This window comes from Amblyraja radiata, chromosome 22 (genome assembly GCF_010909765.2).
Source record: "Amblyraja radiata isolate CabotCenter1 chromosome 22, sAmbRad1.1.pri, whole genome shotgun sequence".
NCBI lineage: Eukaryota > Metazoa > Chordata > Chondrichthyes > Rajiformes > Rajidae > Amblyraja > Amblyraja radiata.
Genome location: NC_045977.1, coordinates 11,304,774 through 11,317,226, shown reverse-complemented (window position 1 = coordinate 11,317,226; position 12,453 = coordinate 11,304,774).

Genomic DNA, 12,453 nt, shown 5'->3' with positions numbered 1-12,453 from the left:
GTAACCATGCGCCACCCATATGCCCTCGGTGCGCCATTTGCGCATCATTTGAGTGCCGCACCACGTGACCATCCGGGTATAAAGCGTGCGTAGTTTTGAAATTTTTTTCACTGGGAAAATCCATCCCACGGAGATCAGACTAAGTATGAATGACATTGCAAATGGCTCCCAAAAGAAGCAGGGCCCTCAGAGCACTTGGTGCACGACTGTCGTACTGCTAGACAATTTCCGCACAACTGTCACTATTGGCCTGTCGTGTAAATGACGCGTAAATGACGCGCAGGTGGGACAGGCCCTTAACTGTTTCTTCAATGTTGGGATAGTCCCTGCCTCAACTACCTCCTCTGGCAGCTTGTTCCATACACCCACCACCCTATGTGTGGAAAAAGTTACTCCTCAGATTCCTATGAAATCTTTTCCTCTTCACCTTAAATCTGTCCTCTCACCTACTTTGGGCAAGAGACTCAGTGCATTGAAATGTATATTTCTAATGCATCTTAGATTTCTCTAAAGTTTTACTTTTACAAAAGTAATGTTTCCACAAACATATACCCCCTTTATTAATGTCATGGTTTGATGATTCTAAATTCAAATCAAAATGAAATATGCGTCCAAAGGAGAACGCATACTTTCAAAATACTCGGATTTTTTCCCCGAGCAAAACATGATTTGTATGACTTTGCAAAATCAGGAAATGTTATGATTATTTCTTGTCCCTTTTTCCAACTACAAACAAAATAAAATTCACTTGAAATTATAACACATTTAAAAGTTTTTTAGTCAAATTATCTGTACCGTGGAAGGCACTGGCGTTGATCCCTGGGTGGGGGGATGGGGGATGTATCCCTCCACGTTTTGAGGTGGGGGATGGCCTGCATTTTTATCCCCCAGTTTTTTGAGGTTGAGCAATAACAAAAAGAATAATCATTTGCACCTATTTCTCATGTAGGCCCTACATTATCTTAAAAATACTTCAAACAAAAAAAACATTGAAATCATACTTCTACAATGCACTAAAACATGATTTTAATGCATCAAATTTCAAAAAGTCCCCACCTTGGGAGGGGGGCTGTCCCCCTCCCACACCCTCCTCCACCTCGACCGCTCCGCCCCCTCGCCGGGTACTCCCGAGGCCAGTATTCATGATCACTCAGACCCCCCACTTTCAAAAGCGCTCCGCGGCCCCTGCCTCACTACGGGTGCTGTCTGTATGGAGTTTGCACGTTCTCCCACCTGCCGCATGGGATTTCTCCAGGTGCTCCGGTTTCCTCCCACATTCCAAAGGCGTGCGGGTTTGTAGGTTGATCGGCTTCTGTAAATTATACCTAGTGTGTAGGATAGTGCTAGTGTACTGGTGATTGCTGGTCGACGCGGACTAGTGGGCTGTAGGGTCTATTTTTACGCTGTATCTCTAAACTAAACTAGACTAAACTCAAATTATTTTTAAAATAATAATTTATGGATGGAATACATTATCGTCACGTGTGACAAAGGACAGTGACATTCTTTGATGCATACTCAAGGTATGCAAATAGTCGCCACATACGGCGCTGACAAAGTGCTCATGCCAGCTACTTTGTTCTCTCCCTCCTCCCCTCCCCCTCCCTCATGCCAGGTCCTCCATTATTCATTGTTCTTCCCCTTCCCTCACGGCGGCCCCACCATGCCAGGTCCTCCTTTGTTCTTCCCCCTCCCCACGGTGGTTCCCCTGTGCCGTCATCAATCACCGGTCCACCTGCGCGGCTCCCACCGCCGCCACCGAGGATCCATCGCTTCCGCCAAGGCTCCACCGCCGTCGCGAGGCTCCATTATGCCAGACAGGTTTCGCCGCCCGGCTTGTCCACGAACTCCTGGGGGGCCTGAGGGGGCGAGTCGGGCCTACCGGGCGGGTTCTGGTCCGTGTCGCGGTTCTTCGGCGGGTGAATCTGGCTCACGGGGAGGGCGTGTCGTCGGTCTCTATGGGCCGCGCAGCTCCCCGGGAAATTTGATATTGACAACCACAAGTCTGTGTTGTAGCAAAAAAGAGCTGAATCCTTGCTATACTGTCTCTAAATTGCCTTACTACAGAAAGAAAGCAGATCTCAGCAGTAAAATCAGAAAATCAGACATTTACTAAAATCATATCCATGTTACTGGATCTCTAAATATAACCACTATTAGCAATAGAACAGTGGGTACCAGACCGTCATTTAAAACTATCCTAGAAATGCTGTTTGCAATAGTCCCCATTATTTGTTAAACCATTTTTTTAATTGTTTTTTTACCTAAAGAGGGCATGTAGCATGCTTGCCTTCATTGGTCAGGGGATTGAATTAGAAGTGTCAGGAAGCTATAATCCTGTTCTATAAGTCTTTAGTTATTCTGCATTTGGAGTAATGTGTGCAGTTCTGGTCGCCCCATTACAGGTAGGATCTGGTGACTTTGGAGAGGGTGCAGAAGTGGTTTACAAAAATGCTGCCTGGATTACAGGGTAATAGCTATGAGGAGAGGTTGGACAAAATTGAATTGTTTTCTTTGAAATGCCAGGGGTTGAGGGGAGAATTCATAGACGTATGTAAAAATATGACAGGCATAGATAGGGTAGGGAACCAGAAGCTTTATCCCTCGGTGGAAAAGTCTGGAGAGTGTAGCTTTAAGGGCCTGTCCCACTTGGCGATTTTTTCCGCGACTGCCGGCATCATTGACTGACGTATCAGGTCACCGAAAAAGTCACGGTGTGATGCGGTGGTGACACGCCGTGATGACGTATCGACGCGCGGTGTTTCCTCAAGTGTCGCAACATTTTTTTTGTCGCCGCTGGATTTTGAAATGTTCAAAAATATTCGGCGACCCTGATACGTCAGTCAATGACGCCGGCAGTCGCCGAATAAAATCACCAAGTGGGACAGGCCCTTCAAGGTGAGAGAGGCAATGTTTAAAGGTGATGTGTGGGACAAGTCCATACACAGAGAGTGGTGGGTGAAACATAGAAACATAGAAAATAGGTGCAGAAGAAGGCCATTCGGCCCTTCGAGCCAGCACCGCCATTCATTGCAATCATGGCTGATCGTCCCCAATCAATAACCCATGCCTGTCTTCTCCCCATATTCCTTGACTCCACCATCCCCTAGAGCTCTATCTAACTCTCTCTTAAATCCATCCAGTGATTTGGCCACCACTGCCCTCTGTGGCAGGAAATTCCACAAATTCACAACTCTCTGAGTGAAAACGTTTTTTCTCACCTCAGTCTTAAATGGCCTCCCCTTTATTCTAAGACTGTGGCCCCTGGTTCTGGACTCGCCCAACATTGGGAACATTTGTCCTGCATCTAGCTGTCCAGTCCTTTTATAATTGTACATGTTTCTATAAGATACCCCCTCATCCTTCTAAACTCCAGTGATGGATGCCTGGAACATGTTGCCAAGGATGGTGGTGGAGGCAGATACGATAGTGGTATTTAAGAGGCGTTTAGACTGGCACATGGATATGCAGGGAATGGAGCAATGTGGATCATGTGCTGGCAAATAAGATTAGTTTATGAGATGAGTTTATCATGGCATCATCGTCTACACACACATTGTAGTACCTGACCTGCACCGTTAGAAGTTCTAGGTTCTATTTTTGTCAACGTTGTGAATGGCATTGGTCCCATAAGGAACAGCTGCAGATTATCACCATACTGGAGATCATGTTTCTGATTGTATATTAATAAACAGATCTCAAAGATATATTTGTGTATAACCTATATGAAGAATGTTATACTTCCAATGATGCACTGCTCCAGACGGGTAAGCAAAAGAACAGCTAAAGTTGGAAACTAATCAGTCAGGGTATTGAGTACAGGTTTTGGAACACCACTTTACAGCTGTACAAGACATTGATAAAACCACATCTTGTCCTGGGCAGAGCAATTCCCAAACCAGATTGTAATATTTCCAGACAAGATGCTTTCCACAGCCGCTGAGGAGAAGCACTGGAGGATCCTCGGAGACACTCTGAATTTCCTCAATTGCCTGAGGTGGTAAGGGCGCTGCCTTGCCTTACTCACGAGTGCTGAGGCGTGTGATGTCCATGTCATATCCTCCGAGATGTGGACTCCCAGGTATTTAAAACAGTTCACCCTATCCACAGGATCCCCATTTATCCTCAATGGAGTGTACGTCCTCAGATGACGTGCCCTCCTAAAGTCCACGATCAGCTCCTTAGTTTTTTTGATGTTCAATAGGAGGCTGTTGTCCTGACACCAGATTGCTAGATCAGCCACCTCCTCCCGGTAGGCCTTCTCGTCATTGTCTGAGATCAGGCCCACCACCACAGTGTCATCAGCAAACTTGATTATTGAGTTGGAGCTGAACCTAGCCACACAGTCATGTGTGTACAGGGAGTATAATAGGGGGCTGAGGACGTAACCCTGGGGGGGATCCTGTGCTCAGGGTGAGGGACTTCGATGTATTCCCTCCCATCTTGACTACCTTGGACCCTGGCGCTGAGAAAGTCCAGGGCCCAGGCACACAGGGGGGTGTTGAGCCCTAATTCCAGTAGCTTCTCGGACAGTCTGGTGAGGACTATCGTGTTGAAGGCTGAACTGAAGTCTATGAACAGCATCCTCACGTAGCCCCCATTCTGGCTGTCAAGATGAGAGAGAGCGGTGTGCAAAACCTGGGAGACCGCATCGTCCGTGGATCTGTTCCGATGGTATGCGAATTGTAACGGGTCCATGTTGCGAGGGAGGAAGGCGCAGACGTGTTTGTTCACCAGCCTCTCAAAGCATTTCATGACTACCGAGGTAAGGGCCACCGGACGGTAGTCATTCAGACAGGCTGGGGAGGCATTTTTAGGTACCGGTGCAATGATGGATGTTTTGAAGCAGGCAGGGACCACGGACTTGTCCAGGGAGAGGTTGAATAATGTAGTGAGCACTGGAGCTAGATGCGTAGCACAGGACTTGAGTACTCGCCCCGAGATGCCTTCGGGGCCTGCAGATTTCCTCGTGTTCACCCTTGTCAGAGCCCTCCTCACATCGTGCTCGGACAGCGAGAATGTGTGCACATTCCTCTCTTCAGCTTCGTAAGCCAGCCCGCTGGCGGTATTGTCGATAGTCGGCAGACCTGGGGTGGTGTTGCCCATCTCGAAACGAGCGTAAAAGGAGTTCAGGGAGGTGCCGGCACTTGCGGATGAGGGTGGGGTGCTCCGGTAGTTGGTTACAATCCGTAGCCCCTGCCACAGGCGTCTGGTGTCCTACTGCTCATCTGTGACTCCATCTTGTCCCTGTACCTCCTTTTTGCGTCCTTCACCGCCCTTCGTAGTCGGTAGGACTCTACCTTGTAGACGTCCATGTTTCCTGATGCCAGGCCCGAGTTGTAGGCAGCGGTGCGAGCATTCAGGGCCACACGAACGGCCCTGTCCACCCAGGGTTTTTGATTCTGAGACGTGTTTACCCTTACCGTGGGGACGATGTTGTCGGTTACTGTTGCGATGAAGTCCGTGACTGCTTCCGCAAACTCACTGACGTCACTGGAACTTACTTGGAACATATTCCAGTCAACATCGCTCAGTGCATCTTGCAGCATGGCCTCTGACTGGTCGGACCACCGCTTTATGTCCCTCGTCTCTACCGCTTCCCGAACTATCCTCTGTTTATACTCCGGCAGCAGGAAAATGGCAGCGTGGTCAGACATCTGTTGCATAGTGGACACTTGTGTCCTGCAACCCACCCCCCCCCCCCCCCCCCACCTCATGCCCAAATAAATCAACAGTACCACATTTCTCTGTTGCTTTGAATAACAATTATACATATCGGCACAGTGGTGCAGCAGTGGCTGCAGCCCCCCCCCACTTTTTTGGCTAGACATGTTTCAGTGACTTCGGCTTTGGACGAGGCGCTGCTATGCTCTGAGCAACCTGGTCGTGGGTGTTGGAGAGCCGGGGTGGAGGGAGGGATGGAATCAGAAGCAGCGGCGGGGGCAGATGCGGACGGGGAGCGGGGCTGGCGAGTGTTTGTGGGGCTGGTGAGCCGCTCGCTGCAGCTCCGGCCATGGACCAGCCTCAGTGCAAGAGTCCCGGGCCGTCGGAATCGAAGGCGAGGAGGAAGCGTTGCGACGCTGCCGTGAGAGTCTCTGCGCCGAATTCGCACTGGTGACCGGCATGGACCAGGCTGCGGCTCGGTGCATCCTGGAGGACAACCAGTGGCTACTGGAAGTAGGTACCAAGCACTGGGAAGAAGCGGTCGAAGTTAGTGGCCTTCAAATGGGGGTGGTTGGAGAAAGCATCCTGCTTGCCTGCTAAATTTTCACTCTTTTACTGTAACTGCTGGAAAAATGTTCCCATGTTGGGAGAGTCCAGAACCAGGAGTCACAGTTTAAGAATAAGAGGTAGGCCATTTAGGACTGAGATGAGGACAAACTTTCTTCACTCAGTGAGTTGTGAATCTGTGGAATTCTCTGCCATAGAAAGCATGGAGGCCAATTCACTGGATATTTTCAAGAGAGAGTTACATTTCGCTCTTGGGGCTAGTGAAATCAAGGGATATGGGGAAAAAACAGGAAAGGGGTACTGATTTTAGATGATCAGCTGGCTTGAAGGGCCAAATGACCTATTCCTGCACCTATTTTCTACGTTTCTATGTAACTTGCTCATGCTTGAGTATATGGCAATAAATCTCGACCACTTGATTTTGAAGCATTCATGGATGGTGGAGGTATAATGTAGTCATAGATTGATACAGCGTGAAAACAGGCCATTCGGCCCAACTTGCCCACACCCTCCAACAAGTACCAGCTACACTACATACTTTTAGTCCATATTCCTCCAAACCTGTCCTATCCATATCTCAGTCGAAAGGGCCTGTCCCACTTGGGCGTCATTTGCGCGTCATTTACGCGACATCCTAAAAATTGGTTGGCACGTCATGATGCGCGCATGGCGCATGTTGAGGTGTGGTGGCGTATGCAGTGATGCGTGGTAACGCATGGCGCCCCAGGATTTTGGAATGCTTAAAATCCTCGCGCGCCACCTGCGTGACGTATACCTTGTGCACGCTGAAGTACTGATGGCGTACACTGACGTACTGACGGCGTACGTGTAGCGTGTGGTGAGGCATGGTTACGCATGGTGACGCACGAACATTGCCTATGCTAATTTATTATGCGTCACCGTGCGTCAACATCCGTAACCATGCGCCACCCATATGCCCTCGGTGCGCCATTTGCGCATCATTTGAGTGCCGCACCACGTGACCATCCGGGTATAAAGCGTGCGTAGTTTTGAAATTTTTTTCACTGGGAAAATCCATCCCACGGAGATCAGACTAAGTATGAATGACATTGCAAATGGCTCCCAAAAGAAGCAGGGCCCTCAGAGCACTTGGTGCACGACTGTCGTACTGCTAGACAATTTCCGCACAACTGTCACTATTGGCCTGTCGTGTAAATGACGCGTAAATGACGCGCAGGTGGGACAGGCCCTTAACTGTTTCTTCAATGTTGGGATAGTCCCTGCCTCAACTACCTCCTCTGGCAGCTTGTTCCATACACCCACCACCCTATGTGTGGAAAAAGTTACTCCTCAGATTCCTATGAAATCTTTTCCTCTTCACCTTAAATCTGTCCTCTCACCTACTTTGGGCAAGAGACTCAGTGCATTGAAATGTATATTTCTAATGCATCTTAGATTTCTCTAAAGTTTTACTTTTACAAAAGTAATGTTTCCACAAACATATACCCCCTTTATTAATGTCATGGTTTGATGATTCTAAATTCAAATCAAAATGAAATATGCGTCCAAAGGAGAACGCATACTTTCAAAATACTCGGATTTTTTCTCCGAGCAAAACATGATTTGTATGACTTTGCAAAATCAGGAAATGTTATGATTATTTCTTGTCTTTTTTTCCAACTACAAACAAAATAAAATTCACTTGAAATTATAACACATTTAAAAGTTTTTTAGTCAAATTATCTGTACCGTGGAAGGCACTGGCGTTGATCCCTGGGTGGGGGGATGGGGGATGTATCCCTCCACGTTTTGAGGTGGGGGATGGCCTGCATTTTTATCCCCCAGTTTTTTGAGGTTGAGCAATAACAAAAAGAATAATCATTTGCACCTATTTCTCATGTAGGCCCTACATTATCTTAAAAATACTTCAAACAAAAAAAACATTGAAATCATACTTCTACAATGCACTAAAACATGATTTTAATGCATCAAATTTCAAAAAGTCCCCACCTTGGGAGGGGGGCTGTCCCCCTCCCACACCCTCCTCCACCTCGACCGCTCCGCCCCCTCGCCGGGTACTCCCGAGGCCAGTATTCATGATCACTCAGACCCCCCACTTTCAAAAGCGCTCCGCGGCCCCTGCCTCACTACGGGTGCTGTCTGTATGGAGTTTGCACGTTCTCCCACCTGCCGCATGGGATTTCTCCAGGTGCTCCGGTTTCCTCCCACATTCCAAAGGCGTGCGGGTTTGTAGGTTGATCGGCTTCTGTAAATTATACCTAGTGTGTAGGATAGTGCTAGTGTACTGGTGATTGCTGGTCGACGCGGACTAGTGGGCTGTAGGGTCTATTTTTACGCTGTATCTCTAAACTAAACTAGACTAAACTCAAATTATTTTTAAAATAATAATTTATGGATGGAATACATTATCGTCACGTGTGACAAAGGACAGTGACATTCTTTGATGCATACTCAAGGTATGCAAATAGTCGCCACATACGGCGCTGACAAAGTGCTCATGCCAGCTACTTTGTTCTCTCCCTCCTCCCCTCCCCCTCCCTCATGCCAGGTCCTCCATTATTCATTGTTCTTCCCCTTCCCTCACGGCGGCCCCACCATGCCAGGTCCTCCTTTGTTCTTCCCCCTCCCCACGGTGGTTCCCCTGTGCCGTCATCAATCACCGGTCCACCTGCGCGGCTCCCACCGCCGCCACCGAGGATCCATCGCTTCCGCCAAGGCTCCACCGCCGTCGCGAGGCTCCATTATGCCAGACAGGTTTCGCCGCCCGGCTTGTCCACGAACTCCTGGGGGGCCTGAGGGGGCGAGTCGGGCCTACCGGGCGGGTTCTGGTCCGTGTCGCGGTTCTTCGGCGGGTGAATCTGGCTCACGGGGAAGGCGTGTCGTCGGTCTCTATGGGCCGCGCAGCTCCCCGGGAAATTTGATATTGACAACCACAAGTCTGTGTTGTAGCAAAAAAGAGCTGAATCCTTGCTATACTGTCTCTAAATTGCCTTACTACAGAAAGAAAGCAGATCTCAGCAGTAAAATCAGAAAATCAGACATTTACTAAAATCATATCCATGTTACTGGATCTCTAAATATAACCACTATTAGCAATAGAACAGTGGGTACCAGACCGTCATTTAAAACTATCCTAGAAATGCTGTTTGCAATAGTCCCCATTATTTGTTAAACCATTTTTTAAATTGTTTTTTTACCTAAAGAGGGCATGTAGCATGCTTGCCTTCATTGGTCAGGGGATTGAATTAGAAGTGTCAGGAAGCTATAATCCTGTTCTATAAGTCTTTAGTTATTCTGCATTTGGAGTAATGTGTGCAGTTCTGGTCGCCCCATTACAGGTAGGATCTGGTGACTTTGGAGAGGGTGCAGAAGTGGTTTACAAAAATGCTGCCTGGATTACAGGGTAATAGCTATGAGGAGAGATTGGACAAAATTGAATTGTTTTCTTTGAAATGCCAGGGGTTGAGGGGAGAATTCATAGACGTATGTAAAAATATGACAGGCATAGATAGGGTAGGGAACCAGAAGCTTTATCCCTCGGTGGAAAAGTCTGGATGGTGTAGCTTTAAGGGCCTGTCCCACTTGGCGATTTTTTCCGCGACTGCCGGCATCATTGACTGACGTATCAGGTCACCGAAAAAGTCACGGTGTGATGCGGTGGTGACACGCCGTGATGACGTATCGACGCGCGGTGTTTCCTCAAGTGTCGCAACATTTTTTTTGTCGCCGCTGGAATTTGAAATGCTCAAAATTTTTCAGCGACCCTGATACGTCAGTCAATGACGCCGGCAGTCGCCGAAAAAAATCACCAAGTGGGACAGGCCCTTCAAGGTGAGAGAGGCAATGTTTAAAGGTGATGTGTGGGACAAGTCCATACACAGAGAGTGGTGGGTGAAACATAGAAACATAGAAAATAGGTGCAGAAGAAGGCCATTCGGCCCTTCGAGCCAGCACCGCCATTCATTGCAATCATGGCTGATCGTCCCCAATCAATAACCCATGCCTGCCTTCTCCCCATATTCCTTGACTCCACCATCCCCTAGAGCTCTATCTAACTCTCTCTTAAATCCATCCAGTGATTTGGCCACCACTGCTCTCTGTGGCAGGGAATTCCACAAATTCACAACTCTCTGAGTGTAAACGTTTTTTCTCACCTCAGTCTTAAATGGCCTCCCCTTTATTCTAAGACTGTGGCCCCTGGTTCTGGACTCGCCCAACATTGGGAACATTTGTCCTGCATCTAGCTTGTCCAGTCCTTTTATAATTGTACATGTTTCTATAAGATACCCCCTCGTCCTTCTAAACTCCAGTGATGGATGCCTGGAACATGTTGCCAAGGATGGTGGTGGAGGCAGATACGATAGTGGTATTTAAGAGGCGTTTAGACTGGCACATGGATATGCAGGGAATGGAGCAATGTGGATCATGTGCTGGCAAATAAGATTAGTTTATGAGATGAGCTTATCATGGCATCATCGTCTACACACACATTGTAGTACCTGACCTGCACCGTTATAAGTTCTAGGTTCCATTTTTGTCAACGTTGTGAATGGCATGGGTCCCATAAGGAACAGCTGCAGATTATCTCCATACTGGAGATCATGTTTCTGATTGTATATTAATAAACAGATCTCAAAGATATATTTGTGTATAACCTATACTTCCAATGATGCACTGCTCCAGACGGGTAAGCAAAAGAACAGCTAAAGTTGGAAACTAATCAGTCAGGGTATTGAGTACAAGTTTTGGAACACCACTTTACAGCTGTACAAGACATTGATAAAACCACATCTGGAGTACTGTGTACACCTCTGGTTGCTTTGCCATACAAAGGATGGTATTAAACTGGAAATGATGCAAAAAGAGATTTACAAAGCTGGATAGGATGGGTCTTATTTTTTCACCTGGAGTGTAGGAGGTTGAAGGGTGACATTAAAGAGGTTTATAAAATGTAGTGGGGTACAGATAAGATTAATTGCCACAGTCTTCTCACCAGAGTAGGGGAATCTAAAACCACAGGGCATAGGTTTGTGAGAGGGAAAAGACTTAAAAGGGGCCTGAGGGGCAACCTTTTCATACAGAAAGTGGTGCCTACATGAAATCAGATGCCAGAAGAAGTGGTAGAGGTGGATATAATTAGGACATTTCAGAATCGGAATCAGAATAGTACTTTATTTGCCATGTATGTTTTGCAACATAGAAATAATTTAATTTACCAAGTCAGTCATACAAATAAAAAAGCAACAGAACACCCAAAACACATTTTAACATGAACATCCACCACAGTGACTCCTACACATTCCTCACTGTGATGGAAGGCGATATAAAGTTCAAATCTCTTAAACGACACTTAGAAAGGTTTGGAGAGATAAGGGCGAGGGGCAGACGTGGGGCCATCTCAGTTAGGCAACTTGGTCAGCATGGACGAGTTTGGCTGAAGGGCCTATTTCCATGATTCCTTATCTGTCAGATCAAAGACCTTCATCAGCACCAGAAAAGTAAACAAACAAACATATTTTCAGTTGTTGAGAGCGGTAGGAGTGGAGAGAGCTAGTGTAGTGGAGAGAGCCTTGAAAAAGTGCACTGAATGCAAAACTCTAACTTGGAAACACAGTTCACATTTAATAAACTCACTGAGCACTGTCTGGTTGGGCTCCACAGAAATTAGTTATAGAGATACAGCGTGGAAAAAGGGCTTTCGGCCCACCGAGTCCACACCGACCGGCAATCACCCGTACACTAGTTCTATCCTACACACTAGGGACAGTTTACAGAGGCAAACCAACCTGCTAACCTGCAGATCTTTGGAATGTGGGAGGAAACCGGAGCACCTGGAGAAATCCGACTTGGTCACTAGGAGAATGTCCAAACCCTGTACAGATAGCACGCGCAGTCAGGATAGAACCGGATATCTGGCGCTGTAAAGCATCAACTCTACCGCTGCGCCACTGATGTGCAGCATCTGGACCAATGCACCAATGCTTTGAATTCATTTGCATTCATTTATAAGATGACATTTAATAATAGCGAGGGAGTGCCCTCCACCCTCAGCGCTGCCACTGGCAAAAACACTGCTCCCAAGGAAAGGAAAGTATCTGGGGTAACTTTAATCTGACTCACCAGATGGGAATCCCAAGGGAGTGGAAGTGATTCTGACAATCCACCTCACTCAATATTATCTCCCTGCACTTTACACGGTAATAAAACTGGGTGGATTTCACCTTAACACTCAATCTCAGT